The sequence below is a fragment of the Zea mays genome, chromosome 6, assembly GCF_902167145.1.
Source record: "Zea mays cultivar B73 chromosome 6, Zm-B73-REFERENCE-NAM-5.0, whole genome shotgun sequence".
In the NCBI taxonomy this organism is placed as follows: domain Eukaryota; kingdom Viridiplantae; phylum Streptophyta; class Magnoliopsida; order Poales; family Poaceae; genus Zea; species Zea mays.
In genome coordinates, this window is record NC_050101.1 from 52505420 (window position 1) to 52524828 (window position 19409).

Consider the following 19409-nt stretch of genomic DNA (forward strand, 5'->3'; position numbering starts at 1 on the left):
AAACTTATTCTCAAATCATATTGTGGAATTAAAAATACCAATTTTAGGATTATAATTATATTATTTATATTTTTATACTATTTCTCTTTTCCTTATTTTCAAACCCTAATTTCCTTTTAGGGTTTAATCCAACCATTAGAATTATTAACTCATTGCTATTATCCCTATTACTTTTATTTAATGCACAGACATATAAAACTCCATCAAGATGCATTTTCTTTTATTTTAGTGTCATTTGTTTTAATTAATCACTCTTAATTTTATGTATGCTCTTTTTATGATGCAAGTAAGGCGCATAAAATAAGGAACTCACTCTATTATTCATTGTATACAATTTTGAGTATTACACAAATCCATCAACATATCAAGAATAAGGTCATCGTATCATAATTGTATCTCATCATGTTCATTGATTACAGCAGAGCACTAGCATAAAGCTAACTATAATAACCCAAAATGTAATCAAGGGCAAGGTAAATAGAAAGCTAGTCAAACCTTAGGTTTTAATTATATAATGCGGGGAAATGAATTATCATGTGAATAGGACATAAGTAGGTTAGAGGACACCTGCCTTCACCAAATAGATGCTCAGTGTCTTCAACCTTGCAGAACTCGAGGAGCTTGATCACTTGGTTGTCAAAGCTTGACCGTCGATTTCTTAAAGCTTAGTAACAGATCGCAATCTATTCGCAACGTGAAGCGAAAACAAACAGGCACAAGCCAACAAATATACATATGCATAAGAAAATTACACCATACAAACAAAAACATTGTAAAAACAAGCAATATAAAATAGAGAGCACTTCTACGGTTACGCGAGGATAAGAAACGCGACAGTCGGAGCTACGATTGAGAAGTTATTGTGTTTACGCTAAACAAGTGTTAATTATAACATTCGTTTCGACATTATCAAATATAAATTATAACTACTATTTAATTTCGATTAATTCACTACACTAACAACTGTTAGTTAAATAAGTAACTTAATAAACATGAGAGATTCTAAGCGAGGCGAATTAACGACGCACGACAAGCGCGGCATGCGAAAACAATGTGCGAACGATGCACAATCACACGCGACTTAGCGTGCGGACGATATGCGGCGATGCGCATGATCCGCACGAGTGACATGCGCAGACAACGTGTGATGACATGCGCAAAACAGCACGCGGGACAGCAAGCGAACGACGCGCGAACCAACCCGCGGAAAGTCGCCTAGAGGGGGTGAATAGGCGAAACCTATAAATTAGAAACCTTGAACACGAACTTCACCCGGGGTTAGGATTAGAAACAAATAATAATGAATACGGAGTGTGGAAGAGAGTTCTTCTTGCTCTGAGTTGCTCAATCATTGCGGATAACTTTTGGAGCTAACTCAAAGGATTGTGAGCCAGAGAACTTATAGAGAGAGGGGAGAGGGAGAATCAAAATGCAAGTTAATGATCAACACAAATGAACACAACGATTTGTTTCCTGAGGTTCGGTTCCAATGAACCTACTCCCCGTTGAGGAGGCCACGAAGGCTGGGTCTTTTTCAACCCTTTCCCTCTCTCAATCGATCACCTAGACCAATTGAGTGCTTCTTCTTAATCTCAAGGATCATAAAGACCCCACAATGATCACCACACACTTAGGTATCTCTTGCTAGATTTACAAGTCACTTAGAGAGTTTAGAAGGAGATGAAGAAAGCACAATTAAAAGCCAAGCAACAAGAGCAACAAATGAAACACGAATCACAATCTCTCAAGTCACTAATCACTTGTCTTAATTGTGGCACTAGATAAGATTGGAAGCTTTGAATGTGTCTTGGAATGAATTCCTTGCTCTTGTATTGAATGTGAATGTGTTGAATGCTTGGGTGTGCTGAATGGAGGTGGTTGGGGTGTATTTATAGCCCCCACAACAATTATAGTCGTTGAACAGAAAGCAACAGTTTCTGTCAACGGGCGCACCGGACAGTCCGGTGCACAATGGACATCACATTGTTCATTGTTTGGTGCCTGCCACGTCAGCCGACCGTTGGGGTCTATAGCAGTTGACCGTTAGATCTGTCAGCCCTTGTGTCACACTGGACAGTCTGATGGCATACCGGACAGTCCGGTGCGACCTAGCCATCGCTGATCGTTTCTGACTTATGACGTTTCTGATCTGGTGGCAGTCGACCGTTGGCGAAGCCGACCATTGGTCGTGGGCTCACCAGAAAGTGCGGTGCACACTGGACAGTCCGATGAATTTTAGCCATGGAGTGTTGAGTTTTTCTCGAGAGCGGCCTGTTCGTCGGGCGCGCCAGCCTGGGCATCATACACTGTCCGGTGCACTCCGGACAGTCCGATGCACCTCAGGCTGGTGCAAGTCTGACTCGCTCCGTATTTATAGACACGACGCAAAGGTCCATTTTCCTTAGAGATGTATATGAACTTTTTGCACCTGAGAAAAGATCAACTAGGAAAACTAGTTAGTCCATAAAGTTTTGTGATGGTCGTCAAACACCAAAATCGATTATAGGAGATGGTTGAGGCCATTTCCCTTTCAATCTCCCTCTTTTTGGTGAGTGATGCCAACACAAACCAAAGCAAATACAAAGTATAGAAATGTAGCTAGTTTGCATTTTGGCAGATGTACATAAGTTACTTTGAAATGAAGGCAATTCTAAGTATATATGATATAGTTAACATTTTGGAGCACATTTGCACCACTTAGCTTGTTTTTGCAAATCTTTTGGAAAAGTCTTTTCAAATTCTTTTGCAATTAGCCAATGGTATAAGAATTTGATTTCTAAAGACATTTTCAAGTTTTGATAAATTCTCCCCATTTCTCAAATGCTTTTCCTTTGGCTAAATAAAAGCTCTCCCTGAAAAAGTTCTCCCCTTAGCTGTCGAGAGGGGTTTTTGCAAATGCGGTTTTTTAAAAGTTTTCAGAAAACAGGGTGGTGGTGCGGTCCTTTTGCTTTGGCCTATTAATTTCTCTCCCTTTGGCATTAAGCGCAAAAAATAGAGAAATCGAGAGGTCTTTACCAAGAAAGATATGAAAGTAAGTACATGAGTAGGGCAAAGGATACTGACGAATATGGGGTGGAAGCCTTGCCTTTGCCTACAATTCTATTTCCCTTTCAATTCAAGACGAAGTATAGAAATACTCTTGGAAGTGCATAAGTCTTAGCTTTGGCACAAGAAGAATAAGAAATATGCATTTGTACCAAAAGAAAGAGACATGTCATGATCAAAGGTATAAAATGAGCAATATCTGCAAGATTTCAATCAAAGTTTCGAGAATCTAAGACATTTAGTTCATTCCTAAGCTTGCTAAAAGTCTTTTCATCTAGTGGCTTGGTGAAGATATCGGCTAACTGGTTGTGGGTGATAACATAAGCAATTTTGATATCTCCCCTTTGTTGGTGATCTCTTAGAAAGTGATACCAAATGTCTATGTGCTTTGTGTGGATGTGTTCAATAGGATTATCCGCCATGCGGATTGCACTCTCATTATCACATAGGAGAGAGACTTTGCTCAACTTGTAGCCATAGTCCATAAGGGTTTGCCTCATCCAGAGTAACTGTGCACAGCTATGTCCTACAGCAATATACTCGGCTTTGGCGGTGGATAGAGCTACTAAATTTTGTTTCTTGATGCCCAAGACATCACGGATCTCCCCAGAAACTGACAAGTCCCTTATGTACTCTTTCTATCAATCTTACATCCGGCATAATCAGCATCATAATACCTGATTATATCAAAGGTAGATCCCTTGGGGAACCATAGCCCAAACTTAGGAGTGTAAACTAAATATCTCATGATTCTTTTCATGACCCTTAGGTGGATTTCCTTAGGGTTGGCCTAGAACTTTGTACACATGCATATTGAAAGCATAATATCCGATCGTGAAGCACATAAATAGAGTGGAGATCCTATCATTGACCGGTATACCTTTTGATCTACAGACTTACCTCCTGTGTTGAGGTCGAGATGCCCATTTGTTCCCATGGGAGTCTTGATGGGTTTGGCATTCTTCATTCCAAACTTCTTGAGAATATATTGAATGTACTTTGTTTGGCAAATGAAGGTGCCCTCTTAGACTTGCTTGATTTGGAATCCAAGGAAATACGTCAACTCCGCCATCATGGACATCTCAAATTTCTGTATCATAATTCTACTAAACTCTTCACAAGATGACTTTTAGTAGACCCAAAGATAATATCATCAACATAAATTTGGCATATAAACAAGTCTTTGTCAATTGTTTTAGTGAAGAGAGTAGGGTCAGCTTTTTCGATTTTAAAACCATTAGTGATAAGAAAGTCTCTTAGGCATTCATACCATGCTCTTGGGGCTTGTTTGAGCCCATAAAGCGCCTTTGAGAGCTTATAAACATATGAAGGATACTCACTATCTTCAAAGCCAGGAGGTTGCTCAACATACACCTCTTCCTTGATAGGGCCATTAAGGAAATCACTTTTCACATCCATTTGATATAACTTAAAGCCATGGTAAGTAGCATAGTCAAGTAATATTCGAATTGATTCAAGCCTAGCTATGGGTACATAGGTTTCATCAAAATCCAAACCTTCGACTTGTGAATACCCTTTTGCAACAAGTCGGGCTTTGTTCCTAGTCACTACACCATGCTCATCTTGTTTGTTGCGTAATACCCACTTGGTACCTACAATATTTTGGTTAGGACGTGGAACTAAATGCCATACCTCATTCCTCGTGAAGTTGTTGAGCTCCTCTTGCATTGCCACCACCCAGTCTGGATCTCTAAGTGCATCCTCTATCCTGTATGGCTCAATAGAAGACACAAAAGAGAATTGTTCACAAAAATGAGCAACTCATGATCGAGTGGTTACCCCCTTTTGAATGTCACCAAATATGGAATTGACGGGGTGATCTCGTTGAATTGCTTGGTGGACTCTTAGCTACGGTAGTCTTTGATCTTGAATCTCTTGTTCATCTTCCTTTTCTTGATCAACTTCATCTCCCCCTTGATCGATGCCTTCTACTTGAGGTGGCTCATTGTCTTGATCTTGATCCTCTTCTTCTTGAGCCAATTCCTCATCTTGAGTTGGTGGAGATGCTTGTATGGAAGATGATGGTTGATCTTGTGCTTGTGAAGGCTCTTCGGGTTCTTGTGGACACACATCTCCATTGGACATGTTCCTTAGCGTGATGCACAGAGCCTTTTCATCATCTAACTCATCAAGATCAACTTTCTCTACTTGAGAGCCATTAGTCTCATCAAACACAATGTCATCAGAAACTTCAACTAATCTAGTGGACTTATTGAAGACTCTATATGCCCTTGTGTTTGAGTCATAACCAAGTAAAAAGCCTTCTACTACTTTAGGAGAAAATTTTGAATTTGTACCTCTTTTAACAAGACTAAAGCATTTGCTCCCAAAAACTATAAAATAATAAACATTGGGCTTTTTACCGATGAGGAGTTCATATGATGTTTTCTTGAGGTTTCAGTGAAGGTAGAGTCAGTTGATGGAGTAGCAAACGGTGTTAATCGCTTTCGCCCAAAACCGATCCGATGTCTTGTATTCATCAAGCATGGTCCTAGCCATATCCAAAAGAGTTCTATTCTTTCTCTCCACGACAACATTTTGTTGAGGTGGGTAGGGAGAAGATAACTCATGCTTGATGCCCTCCTCCTCAAGAAATCCTTCTATTTGAGAGTTCTTGAACTCCGTTCCATTGTCGCTCCTAATCTTCTTGATTCTCAATCCGATCTCATTTTGAGCCCGTCTCAAGAATTTCTTTAAGGTCTCTTGGGTTTGTGATTTTTCCTACAAACAGAACACCCAAGTGAAGTGAGAATAGTCATCCACAATTACAATACTCCCGCTGATGCTTATGTAAGCAATCGGGCCGAATATATCCATGTGGAGTAGTTCAAGCGGCCTCTCTGTCGTCATGATATTCTTGTGTGGATGATGAACTCCAACCTGCTTCCCTGCTTGACATGCACTATAAATCATGTCTTTCTCAAAATGAACATTGGTTAGTCCTAAAATGTGTTCCCCCTTTAGAAGCTTGTGAAGATTCTTCATCCCAACATGAGCAAGTCGATTTAGCTCCGGTGAGGTGGTCGACGACGTCGGGGAGGTCATGGCGGTCACGACAGTGTGCGGGTCGGCGTCGAAGGTGGTCGGAGTTGGTCGGACCTCGTGTGTAGGCGGGGGAGCTCGTCGGCGGCGAGTGTTCCGGCCTAACCACAGTGGTATAGTTTGATCCAGTGAGTTGGGGAGCTCCACGGAAAGTCAGGGAGGTCATAGGTGCAAGGAATTTGCGAATGGCTCACTTGGTAGCCCGGTCCACGCGCGGTGGTGGGCGGCCGAAGTCCGGCGACGTCGTGCTCGCTGTTCCGACGGGGCAGGGCCTCAGCTCAAGCTTGGAAAAGCTTCACGGCCTCTCGGGGAAGCTGTCCAAGGGCTCGGGCAAGGTTGGGGGTCTACGGAAAAGGCTGGGCATGGCGGCCGTGCTCGGGCAGTGGTGGCGGGCGGTGGCGCTTGCTTTTCATGGTGAACTCCGGTGACCACTGGCTCGGGTGGGAGTTAGGGTGCGTGAGGGAAGATGGCAAAGGCCTTGTGGGCACTTATAGGCGGGGGCAAGGCGCAGGCGCGTGGGGCGGGTCGACCGCGCGCGAGGGCACGCGCTGCCGCGACCAGTCCGAGTTCCGCCGGCCTGGCAAGGCACCGAGCACGTGGCGCTTTGCTCCTGCCCGTGTTTAAGCATTTGTTTGGTCACCTTAACGAGCAAATCTCGACAAAATCCTTTGTAATGTCTCTTCTCTGAACCATATCCTATCTTTTCTCTGCTGGCCCCGAGTGAAGATTGCCTTGGGAATATGGAGAAAATGAGTGGTCAAGTCTGGTCTGTCTCCTAGCCGAAACCCAAGGCCAAAACCAATCCAAATCATGTCAAACGATTTTGGTTTGGTTTCAAACTTCACCAGGGCGTGCCTAGGATATTTTGGGGCCATTTTGCTATTTGGACCATATGGTTTTGAGTTTTGGAACAAGGTGAACGTGGTTGCTCTTTGTGAGAAGGTTGGATTTCTGAAATCAGAAATCCTGATTTTTTTGGAAGTCTCCACTTAAGTGGCTGTTTTGAGAATTTTGCAAAACCCTCTTGATTAAACTTCCTTACTATATTTTGTAGCTTATTTAGTGTACTACAACTTTGTCAATTGGTCCAATTTTTTTATGTTTTTCATAGCCTTTTCACTAAATTTCTTGGTGGTACTTAAAATGGCTCAAATAGGTTAGTTTTAGAGTTTGAGAATTTTGCTCACATTGGGGTGCATGATGTGGTTAGGGTATGATTCTTGGGATGAAAAGACTTGATTTAGTTTCTAGCTCTTCAAGTGTGGTGTCTTTTACTCAATTTAAATCACATGTGATAAAGGTCACAATGTGGTTATTGAGGGAGAACCCTGAGTAACACCTGGGGTGTTACAGTTTCCATGTCTTAATTTTAGGGTTTGTATCTAGGTTAGGGTAAGACTATGGAAACCCTATTAAAAATAAAATAAAGATGAAAGCCCTAGTGAATATTCAAGTGCTTAACTTTGTAGACCTAATCCCATTTAATGGATGATCCCATCCCTGGAATAAGTTTTTTAAGTAAGTAATTTACTAAGATGGTCCTAGTTAGAGAACAATATACCACTTGGCATAGTGATCTACCCCAAACCTATAATCCACATGTGTGTCTTTAGCTTTCTATTGAACCTGTGTTTGCTCTGTTGCATATGTTCGGTGTACTGTTCTTTTTGTCATTCCCTAAGTGTGTTGAATGAATGATTGCTTTGCATAGACAACGAGCAGTCCGTGGTTCATGAGTGTGTTGAAGGAGATTTCCCTGAGCAGCAACCTGGTTAAGGCAAGTGACCTCTGACCCATTATGTCATACTTACTTTATAATTCATTGTCCCACATACTATGATCAACCTAAGGATTGACTAGTGTTCTTTTTTTTCTGTCCTTGGTTATCCTTTGGGAATTAGTTACTATGATTGGTATTATGCTACTGCTTTACTTTAATCAATGAACATGATGAGAATATTTATGATACGATGATGTTATTCTCGATATGATGATGAGCTTGTATCACTTTAGGTGTCTCGAGCTGTTTCCCGAGTACCTCTCCGTAAGGACCTGTTCGTTGGATGACCACTGGGGAAAATAGTACAACCATGAGGATGGTATGGGACACTCTTAGCTGATTAATTAGAGGAATTCGAGGTGTAGTCGTCTTCATCGTCGTGCCGTCAATGGGGTCTAGGCACATTACTTGCTCTGCCGAGGCTGGGTGTCGAGGTTCTTTCGTGTTGCTTTTGTTAGTCGCCCTTCTTGTGGGGAGAGGTACTTTGTTTATCAAACTGGAGAAACCTAATGGATGGCTATGACCTCTGGGGAATCTTTGTAAAGGCTATGTAGTGAATCTCTGGCCATTCACCTCGGTAGTGAAGATGGGGTCTTGCAAACCTAGGCTGCGAAGGGATCATGACTCATGGGTAAAGTGTGCAACCTCTACAGAGGGTTAGAAACTGGTATATCAGTCGTGCTCACGGTTATGAGCAGCCCTGGGAGCTCCTTTGATTACAGTAACTCTGGATACCTTTATGATAATGCTTAATGATGATGATTAAATATATGGTAATTGGTATTTCCTCTTGGAGGGAGTACTATATGAGTTAATAACTTGGGATTATTGCTAAAACTTGGCTCTCTACTAGTAGTAAATACCTGACCAACTAAAAGCAACTACTTTAAGCTTAACCCCACATACAACTAGTCCACATTAGCCAAATGGGACATCTACTGAGTACGTTGATGTGTACTCACCATTGCTTTAAAACACCAAACACTAAGTTGTCCCCATTGCAACCAGTGCTCAGGAGAAGATGAAGGCAACATGGAGGACTTTCAGGAGTTTTAGGACTTCGACGAGTTCTAGAATAGATTAGTGGCAAACCCCCAGTCAGCTGCCTATGAAGGCCTTATCGTATTGCGTTTCGTTTAGCACTTTGATGATGGTTTAATTTAATGACTTTCTGATGTTTCGAACATCGTAATGTAATAAAGTACTTAATTTCACTATTATTTTGAGTAATGCGTGATGTTGTTCAATTATGTAATCGTTGTGTATGTGAATTTCTGATCCTGGCACATACATGGTTCGCATTTGGTTTACCTTCTAAAACCGGGTGTAACATAAGTGGTATCAGAGCCTTGCTGACTGTAGACCGCTAACCTAGACTAGAATGGTCGCTCTAAGGACTATAGACCCTCATTCTCACCTTGACACTTGGTGTTATTTCAAAAGCTAGTCATCTCGACCAATTCTATGTTATACTACTACATATATACTCAACTTGCACAAAAAATTCTTATTCTGCTTATGGTTTACCTGCTGGTCATATAGTTCTGTTCTTACTCTTATGCTTATGACATCTTTTGTAGATGGCTCGTCTTAGGTGCACCGCATGTAAGTCGGTGATCCCTTTCCTACCCTCTCACCGCACGGAGCGTCCACTTTGCCGCACGGTGTCTGGACAGTTGAGTCACCTAGAGAGACTGCACCACCGCATGCGCGAGGAGCAGGAACGCCGATGTCAGGAGAGGGAGCAACAGGACTCTTCCCCCTCGCCTCAGCAGGAGGTGGAGTCTAGGAGGCATCCCTTCTCTGTGCCCTAGCTAGAGGTGCCCCCTGCACCACCACAGGGCACCCCAGCTGCTGGAGGAGACCCTAATGGAGACGACGATGGTGGCAGTTCGAGCCAAAGCATGCAGCCTTCGGAGGAGCAGGAGCTAGAGGGATGGGTTGCCAGACCCATCACTTGTGATGCCGCTCGCGGTTGTCATTTACACGATACTCTCGACACCTTGTTGTGTCGAGCCTTCGACTGACATACTTGGTCGATTGAGTACTGCTGTAGTCTACCAGCACAGTCGCAGGTTATACCCGGACCAATGGGAGGCTACCTGCCTGGTGTGTCGTCCGGATGATGATCTCAGGGGTGCAGAGGCCTACTCAGAGCATTATTTTATCACTGAGCGGGATACTGCCGAGGCAGCCATGTAGGATGCAGCATGGTGTGCACTTTCATAGTACTATTCATTGTTTAGTGGGGTGGCTAACGGTCTCGACCTAAAGTACTACACCATTCGACCGTCAGTACCGGGAGTGTGATTGTCTCACCCGTTGGTGAAGCCAATCCTAGGTTGAGCAGCATGACCAATCTGGTCGCCGTGCTCAACACCGAGCTAGACCACGCCCTTGACGAGTTGGGCAAGGCCCGTGCGGAGATCGTGGAACTGCATGTTGACTGCGTGGAGCACCACCATCAAGAGGATGGTTCCCCCGCCCCTGTTGGGACTCGACACCCTTACCGCTTGCCGCCCCGTGTCATCATGCTTATGGCACCCCTGACTGCAGGACCAAGATAGACTTGGAGCCCTAGATCGCTAGTGTCGGAGTTTGTAATAAATGTTTAAGCCCTAGATCGCTAGTGTCGGAGTTTGTAATAAATGTTTAAGTCGGGTATCTTAGTCTTAGTGAGTCATAGTTAGTCAGGGTAGTTTGCTTATCATGTGTTTCTATGTTTCTCATGGTGAACTTATGATGGATTTGGATCTTTGTAATGATTGTCATCAAAATGTGGGTGTCCCTTGCAATTTGGTGCACTTATTAATGTTAATAAAATTAGTCATTTAGTTGGGCAACCTTTTACTTCCACTTTCCCCTTTATCTGAGAAGTTGTGTTTGGTTGTGTTGAGATTCAGTGAAGATGCTCGTTTGCTCAGTGTTATGAAGACCTCTATGTATCCTTTCTTATGCTGAAAGACTGCAAGATCAATTCTGATGTGTGAATACCTTCCATAGATGTATGACAACCGGCGCCAAGGCGGGAGGCGTACCCAGCAAGAGCAACAAGCCCCACAGGATGAGGCACCACAGTCACTGCCTCCACCACCACCCCCAATGTCAGTGGAGCAGATGTTCTTTATGCAGACCCAAGCAGTGCAAGGAATCGGGCAGACCTTGGCAGCCATGCAGCAAGCACAACAGCAACCTCAACCTCAGCCACAAGTGCAGATGCCACAGATGCCGAGAGACAAGCGTGCAGAGTTTATGAGACCCATGGACACCGAAGACTGGCTGCGCACAGTGGAGCGAGAGCTGCACACCGCTCAATGCAAAAGACAAACAGAAGGTTCTGTATGGTCCCCGTATGCTAAGGGGAGCAACTCAGTCCTGGTGGGAGTCCTACCTCGCCACCCATGCCGACCCTGAAGCTATCACTTTGGAGGAGTTTAGAGACTGAAAGTCGCCTAGTGGGGGGTGAATAGGCATAATCTGAAATTTACAACTTTAAACACACACTACAAGCCGGGGTTAGCATTAGAACTAAAATCAAGTCCGAGAGAGAGGGGAAAACAAATCAAATGGATATCAAGCGAATGAACACGGTGATTTGTTTTACTAAGGTTCGGTTCCAAAGAACCTAATCCCCGTTGAGGAGGTCACAAAGACTGGGTCTATTTCAACCCTTTCCCTCTCTCAAACGATCACTTAGACCGAGTGAGCCTTTCCCTTAATCAATCGGGTCACTTAGACCCCGCAAGGACCACCACACTCTTAGGTGTCTCTTGCTTTGATTACAAGTCACTTGAGAACAAGAATGAGAAAGAAGAAAGGCAATCCAAGAGGCAAGAGCTCAAATGAACACAAAATCACTCTCTCACAAGTCACTAAGTATTTGAGGTGAATTTGGGACTTGGAGAGGCTTTGATCTTTTGAATTGTGTCTAGGAGTGAATGCTAGAGCTCTTGTATTAAATGTGATGTTCAGAAATCTTGGATGCTTGGAGTTGTGGTGGTTGGGGGGTATTTATAGCCCTCAACCACCAAAGTAGCCGTTGGGGAGGCTGCTGGCAATGGGCGCACCAGACAGTCCGGTGCGCCGCCACGTCACCCAACCGTTAGGGTTCGGAGCGAAGTCGACCATTGGAGCTTTGTCTCCATGTGGTACCGGACAGTCTGGTGCTACACCGGACAGTCCGGTGCCCTCTGACTTCATGGCTCTGACTTCTGTCGCTGTACTGTTCACTTCGTCAGTACTTTTGCAGTCGACCGTTGCGCGCAGATATTAGTCGCCCCCTGGCTCACCAGACAGTCTGGTGGCACACCGGACAGTCTGGTGAATTATAGCGGAGCGCGCATGCAAAAACCCGAGAGTGGTTGCTTAGAGCCTGTATGGTCCTAGGGCACTGAACAGTCCGGTGCGCCAGACCACAACACACTTGGTTTCTTTTGCACCTTTGAATTGGATCCCTGACTTGAATATTTATTGGTTTGTGTTGAACCTTTATGCACCTGTAATACATGAATACTTGGCAAACTAGTTAGTCCATGTGTTTGTGTTGGTCATTCAACCACCAAAATTAATTATGGGAAGAGGTTAACCCTATTTCCCTTTCAATCTCCCCCGTTTTGGTGATTGATGCCAACACAAACCAAATCAAATATATAAAGTGCAGAAATGAACTAGTTTGCATATGGTAAGTGCATGGGTTACTTGGAATTAAACCAATATATAATCTTACTAGATATGAATGGATTGCTTTTCTTTTCTTTAACATTTTGGACCACATTTGCACCACTTGTTTTGTTTTTGCAAATCTTTTTTTTGAAAATCTTTTCAAAGTCTTTTGCAAGTAGTCAAAGGTATATAAATATGATTGCAAGAAGCATTTTCAAGATTTGAAATTTCTCTCCCTGTTCCAAATGCTTTTCCTTTGATTAAATAAAACTCCCCCTGAATGAAATTCTCCTCTTAGTTTCAAGAGGGTTTAAAATAGATACCAAATTAAAGATGAACTTCTAAAGATACCAATTGAAGGGGTTTTCATCATAGATACCAATGTGAAAAATACCAATTTAAATCTTTATACCAATTGAAATTTTGCTTTCTCAAGACAAGTGAAGTATGGATACCAATTGAGAAATTGCCAAATATCAATTAAAGCTTTATTTTGGAAATTTTGAAATCATGGTGGTGCGGTCCTTTTGCTTTGGGCTTTAATATTTTCTCCCCCTTTGGCATTAATCGCCAAAAACGGAGACATTGAGAGCCCTCTGAATTCTTTCTCCCCATTGGTACAAGTAAATAAGAGTGAAGGATTATACCAATTGAGAGTGGAGGAACAACGACAAAGGGTAGATGATACTGTCAGAGTGGTGGAGTGGAAGCCTTGTTCTTTGTCGAGGACTCCATTTCCCTTTCAATCTACGACTTAGTATAGAAATACACTTGTAAGCACATTAGTCGTAGTCTTGGCACAAGATGAATAAGAAATATGTGTATGTACCAAATGAAAGAGATATGATCAAAGGTATATGAAAAAGTTATGTGTGCAATGTTTCATTCAAAATTCCAAGAATCAAGTATATTTAGCTCATTCCTAAGTTTGCTAAAGGTTTTCTCATCTAATGGCTTGGTAAAGATATCAGCTAATTGATTCTTGGTGTTTACATAAGCTATTTCGATATCCCGCCATTGTTGGTGATCCCTCAAAAAAGTGATACCGAATGTCTATGTGCTTAGTGCGGTTGTGTTCAACGGGATTATCCGCCATGCGGATTGCACTCTCATTATCACATAGGAGAGGGACTTTGCTCAATTTGTAGCCATAGTCCCTAAGGGTTTGCCTCATCCAAAGTAATTGCGCACAACAATGACCAGCAGCAATGTACTCGGCTTCGGTGGTGGAAAGAGCTACTGGGTTTTGTTTCTTTGAAGCCCATGACACCAGGGATCTCCCTGGAAACTGACAAGTCCCTGATGTGCTCTTCCTATCAATTTTACACCCTGTCTAATCGACATCTGAATATCCTATTAAATCGAAGGTGGATCCCTTGGGGTACCAAAGCCCAAACTTAGGAGTGTAAACTAAATACCTCATGATTCTCTTCACGGCCCTAAGGTGAACTTCCTTAGGATCGGCTTGGAACCTTGCACACATGCATACAGAAAGCATAATATCCGGTCGAGATGCACATAAGTAGAGTAAAGATCCTATCATCGACCGGTATACCTTTTGATCTACAGATTTACCTCCCGTGTCGAGGTCGAGATGCCCATTGGTTCCCATGGGTGTCTTGATGGGTTTGCCATACTTCATCCCAAACTTCTTAAGTATGTCTTGAATATACTTTGTTTGGCTGATGAAGGTGCCATCTTGGAGTTGCTTGATTTGAAATCCAAGGAAATACATCAACTCCCCCATCATTGACATCTCGAATTTCTCTATCATGATCCTACTAAACTCTTCACAAGTTGATTTGTTAGTAGACCCAAATATAATATCATCAACATAAATTTGGCATACGAACAAATCTTTTGCAATAGTTTTTGTAAAGAGGGTAGGATCGGCTTTACCGACTTTGAAGCCATTAGTAATAAGAAAATCTCGCAGGCATTCATACCATGCTCTTGGGGCTTGCTTGAGCCCATAAAACGCCTTTGAGAGTTTATACACATGGTTAGGGTACTCACTATCTTCAAAGCTGGTAGGTTGCTCAACATAGACCTCTTCCTTGATTGGTCCATTGAGGAAGGCACTTTTCATGTCCATTTGGTAAAGCTTAAAGCCATGGTAAGTAGCATAGGCAAGTAATATACAAATTGACTCAAGCCTAGCTACGGGTGCCGGTGCATAAGTTTCATCAAAGTCCAAACCTTCGACTTGTGAATAACCTTTGGCCACAAGTCGGTCTTTGTTCCTTGTCACCACACCATGCTCATCTTGCTTGTTGCGGAATACCCACTTGGTACCTACAACATTTTGATTAGGACGTGGAACTAAATGTCATACCTCATTCCTTGTGAAGTTGTTGAGCTCCTCTTGCATTGCCAGCACCCAATCCGGATCTCTTAGTGCATCCTCTACCATGTATGGCTCAATAGAGAAAACAAAAGAGTAATGCTCACAGAAATGTGCAACTCGAGATCTAGTGGTTACCCCCTTATGAATGTCACCAAGGATGGAATTGACGGGGTGATCTCTTTGAATTGCTTGGTGGACTCTTGGGTGTGGCGGTCTTTGACCCTGTATTTCTTGATCATCTTCCTTGTCTTCATTATCTTCATCTTCCCCTTGATCATTGTCCTCCTCTTGAGGTGGCTCATTCTCTTGATCTTCATCTTTGTCTTCTTGAGTCTGATCCTCATCTTGAGTGGGTGGAGATACTTGCATGGAAGATGATGGTTGATCTTGTGCTTGTGGAGGCTCTTCGGATTCCTTAGGACACACATCCCCAATGCACATGTTCCTTAGCGCTACACATGGAGCCTCTCCATCATCTAGCTCATCAAGATCAACTTGCTCCACTTGGGAGTCGTTAGTCTCATCAAACACAATGTCACAAGAAACCTCAACTAATTCAGTGGATTTGTTGAAGACTCTATATGCCCTTGTGTTTGAGTCATATCCTAGTAAAAAGCCTTCTAAAGCCTTAGGAGCAAATTTAAATTTTCTACCTCTTTTAATAAGAATAAAACATTTGCTTCCAAAGACTCTAAAATATGAAACATTGGGCTTTTTACTAGTGAGGAGTTCATATGATGTCTTTTTGAGAATTCAGTGAAGGTAGAGCCGGTTGATAGAGTAGCAAGCAATGTTGATTGCTTCCGCCCAAAACTGATCCGGTGTCTTGTACTCATCAAGCATGGTTCTTGCCATATCCAGTAGAGTTCGATTCTTCCTCTACACTACACCATTTTGTTGAGGTGTGTAGTGAGAAGAGAACTCATGCTTGACGCCCTCTTCCTCAAGAAAGCCTTCAATTTGTGAATTCTTGAACTCCGTCCCATTGTCGCTTCTTATCTTTTTGATCCTTGATCCGAACTCGTTTTGAGCCCATCTTAAGAATCCTTTTAAGGTCTCTTGGGTTTGAGATTTTTCCTACAAAAAGAATACCCAAGTGAAGCGAGAATAATCATCCATAATAACAAGACAGTACTTACTCCCGCCGATGCTTATGTAAGCTATCGGGCCGAATAAATCCATGTGGAGTAGCTCGAGCGACCTGTCAGTGGTCATGATGTTCTTGTGTGGATGGTGGGCACCAACCTGCTTTCCTGCTTGACATGCACTACAAACCCTGTCTTTCTTAAAATGAACATTAGTTAGTCCTAAAATGTGCTCTCCCTATAGAAGTTTGTGAAGATTCTTCATCCCAACATGGGCTAGTCGGCGATGCCAGAGCCAACCCATATTAGTCTTAGCAATTAAGCAGGTGTCTAGTTCAGCTTGATTAAAATCAACTAAGTATAGCTGACCCTCTAGCACTCCCTTAAAAGCTATTGAATCATCACTTCTTCGAAAGACAGTAACACCTATATCAGTGAAAAGACAGTTGTAGCCCATTTTACATAATTGAGAAATAGAAAGCATATTGTAATCTAAAGAATCTACAAGAAAAACGTTGGAAATAGAATGGTCAGGTGATACAACAATTTTACCAAGTCCTTTGACCAAACCTTGATTTTCATCCCCGAATGTGATAGCTCGTTGGGGATCTTCGTTTTTCTCATAGGAGGAGAACATTCTCTTCTCCCCTATCATGTGTTTGTGCACCCGCTATCGATTATCCAACTTGAACCATCGGATGCATAAACCTAAAAAACAATTTTAGGCCTTGTTCTTAGGTACCCAAACAGTCTTGGGTCCTTTGACGTTAGAAACAAGCACCTTGGGTACCCAAACACAAATTTTGGAGCTCTTGTATTTGCCCCCAACATATTTGGCAACTACTTTGTCTGATCTGTTAGTTAAAACATAAGATGCATCAAAAGTCTTAAATGAAATGTTATGCTCATTTGATGCAGCAGGAGCTTTCTTTTTAGGCAATTTAACATGAGTTGATTGCCTAGAGCTAGAAGCCTCATTCTTATACATAAATGCATGATGAGAAACAGTGTGAGGTTTTCCAGCATGAATTCTCCTAATCTTATGTTCGGGATAGTTTGCAGGATATAAAATGTAACCCTCACTATCCTAAAACATGGGAGCTTTGCCCTTAACAAAGTTGGACAATCTCTTGGGGGCATTAAGCTTGACATTGCTCTCCTGTTGGAAACCAATGACATCCTTAATGCTAGGGCGTCTCCCATTATAGAGCATGCTTCTAGCAAATTTAAACTTTTCATTTTCAAGTTCATGCTCATTAATTTTTGCAGTTAATTTAGCTATGTGATCATTTTGTTGTTTAATCATAGCAATGTGATCATCAATAGCTTCTACATTAATATCTCTACATCTAGTGCAAATAGAAACATGATCAACGGTGGATGTAGAGGGTTCAAACACTTAATTCCTCTATCTTAGCACTTAATCTAGCATTCTCATCTCTAAGACAGGAAATAGAATCATTGCAAACATTCAATTCTTTAATCTTAGAAACTAAACTAGCATTTTCATTTCTAAGACTAGAAATTGAATCATGACAAATGCTAAGCTCCTTGGTTAAGTTTTCACATTTTTCTACTTCCTGAGCATAAGCATTTTTCAATTTAACATGTTTTTTGTTTTCTTTAATAAGGAAGTCCTCTTGGCTATCCAAGAGTTCATCCTTCTCATGAATAACTTCTATCAATTCATTTAATTTTTCCTTTTGTTCCATGATGAGGTTGGCAAAAAGAATAAGTAAATCATCTTCATTTTCACTAGAGCTACCCTCATCACTAGATGTTGTATATTTGGGGGTGGCTCTAGAGTGTACCTTCTTTTTCTTGTCGTCTTTAGCCATGAAACATTTGTGGCCGACGTTGGGGAAGAGGAGGCCTTTGTTGACGGCGATGTTGGCGGCGTCCTTGTTGGAGGAGGAGTTGGTGGAGCTCTCGTCGGAGTCCCATTCCCGACACACGTGGGCATCACCGCCCTTATTCTTGTAGTACCTCTTCTTTTCCTTCTTCTTCCCCTTCTTGTCGTCGTCCCTGTCACTTTCACTTGACATTGGACATTTAGCAATGAAATGACCGGGCTTACCACATTTGTAGCACACCCTTTTGGAGCGGGGTTTGTAGTCTTTCCCCCTCCTTTGCTTGAGGATTTGGCAGAAGCTCTTGATGATGAGCGTCATGTAACACCTCAGGTGTTACCATGGCTAGAGCACACCTTGGTACTAAGGAATGTGATCACATGTGGTAAAAACTTAAGGAGAACATAAGAACCTTGGAGACCATGTGTTAACCAAGATTGCTAATGACCTAAGAAGTATTACTCAAACCTTTGTGCACTTACTACCTTGGGCAAGAGGAGGGAAAACCCTAGACCTCTCTTGAAACCTATCTTCCAAAACCATGGTTAAGAGGGGGAGAGAATAAGCAATTGTGCAAACCATGAGTAATCTTTAACCAAACTCTGAGTAACCTTATAACCAGCAATTGTGGGAAGGATATATTGCAAAAAGACCCCTGGAGAAACCCCAAATCCATTCCCTAAGTAGAGAGAGAGCTAGAGCTCTCTAATTCTCTCTAAGTTAAAAACTACACCTACACTAAAGATCAACTGTGTTCACCTTGAAGATGGCACCAAAACCACCTATGTTCTATACCAAAAATGTGGCATACCACCTAGGGCACCCACTGGAAAAAGCTGAGCCCGAGATCTTGACGTTTGACATGCCTTGGCATGGTTTTTGTCGCAAGGTGGGCAGAGTGAGATACCTGATTTGGCGACCGAAGATCTCCCTACCTAGGCCATATCTGCCATGGCAACTCACGGATGAGAGACAGTCCTAGGTGCCAGGAAAAGACTCGCGCCGGATTTTTGCCAAGATTCGCACGTTTGCAACTTGGGTGAGCTGTGGAACACGGGCAGAAGAAAAGCTCCACGTGTTCGACGCGCTCTGTGTGCGCCAGAGCACGCCCGCACGCGCCCCGCGTCGCGCCAACGGCCAGCCGATGCCATGGCCCGCGCCCGCGCCTATAAAGCCCACTCAGGCATCGACCACACTTCTCCGCGCACGCTCAAACCTCACCGGAGCTCAACTCACCGGCATTTGCCCGTGCACGGCGTGTCGGCGGCCACCCGGGCCCCTGCCGCTGTAGACCGGCCAGCCCAGCCTTTCCCAACCCCATCCGACCCCCGGAGACGACTGAGCACACCTCAGTGAAGCTCCCCGAGCGAGGAATCGAAGCCTGCTTCGCCGGAGAGGCCAGTCCACGGTCGCCGGAGTTCACAACCCCGCCGAAGAGCGTGGACCGGGTAATCCACTAAACCATTTTCCGATTCCTTGTGCACACGGTCACTACGTCACCCCGTGAAGCTCACCATGCCCTTGGATTGAACCAGATCGCCGTGATTTGGCCGGCACACCCGCCGCCGATGAGGACA